The sequence below is a fragment of the Aplysia californica genome, unplaced genomic scaffold (assembly GCF_000002075.1).
Source record: "Aplysia californica isolate F4 #8 unplaced genomic scaffold, AplCal3.0 scaffold00137, whole genome shotgun sequence".
NCBI lineage: Eukaryota > Metazoa > Mollusca > Gastropoda > Aplysiida > Aplysiidae > Aplysia > Aplysia californica.
Genome location: NW_004797407.1, coordinates 1,409,867 through 1,411,160, shown reverse-complemented (window position 1 = coordinate 1,411,160; position 1,294 = coordinate 1,409,867).

Below are 1,294 nucleotides of genomic sequence, written 5' to 3'. Positions count from 1 at the left end.
TTTCTCTCTCTCTCTCTCTCTCTGTCTCCCTGCTCTCTCTCTCTTTCTCTCTCTCTCCCCCCTCTCTCTTTCTCTCTGTCCTCCCCCTCTCTCTCTCTCTTTCTCTCTCCCTCTCTCTCTCTCTCTCTCTCTTTCTCTCTCTCGCCCTCTCACCTGAAAAAAGTTGCCTTCTGTGCTAAATACATTCAAATTTGAAGAGCAGGTCAAGAGAATTCGAGTGCTGGTCACTCTTTGTGAGATGATGTAACAACACTGCAGCAGGATTGACCTCACGAACTGACAGCTCTTCTATTTGACATGTGTGGCAGATAATTGGTCACTTTTAAGCACAAAGGGGCTATCCCGAAAAACTGCTGTTTTGAGAAAATCGAAGATAAAGTTGATGTCCCTTGTTCATTTTCTTTACAGGACCAGGAGAGTTTTCTCTATATCCAAATATACACCAAAGAAACCAGACTTTTCCTATAGGTAGGGCAATGCCCACTTTTGGTGTAGGTCAAGATTTCTGGAAATCCCTGAAATCTGGGTTAGCCCGCTTGTCCTTAATTAAAGCGACCAATTATCTCCGTGTGGCAGATAGTTATCTAAGATAAACATGAGCTAACCTCCGGCAGGCCAGATACAGCTCGGGTGATATTTCAGTCCGGCCTTTTTTGGTCGAGTTGATCCGGTGATTCGTTAATTCTGATTAAAGTGGCCGGCGGTGAGGTGACAGCTCATCAAAACTTAACTATGCATCGTGAAAGTTTAAATAAATAGTTTCCGGCCCGAAACAATGTCTGATATTTTACAAAATGAAAAGCCCTTGAGTGACATAGTGTTGTGCTATAGTGCCAGTTTTAGTCTTACTCTCGAGAGCTTGGGCATTTCTAGGATGAATTGAGATAAGATAATTATCTTTATTGTCCAGATCCTGGCACATCGGTTTGGTGTTTCATCACGTACATACACTCGTAGACACTCTCTCACACAAACACACGCACACAAGTACACCCACACACCCACACACATACACACGTGCATACACTCATACGCACCCCTGTGCGCATCCCCCTCCCCCCACACACACTCACACACATCCTGGCCTCCACACACATCTGTGCACATAACCATAATAGCCCAATAGTGTGCTTGCACTCACATACAGGCTCACAGTCACATGCATAATATAAATGATTAAATTCGTCAACGTTAATATAGTGTTAAGCTTGGAAGGTAATCAGTACTTCAGCGGATTTCGTGTTGACCAGCGAGATATTCGGAATCGCGACCAGAATACCCTTGCCCATATTGT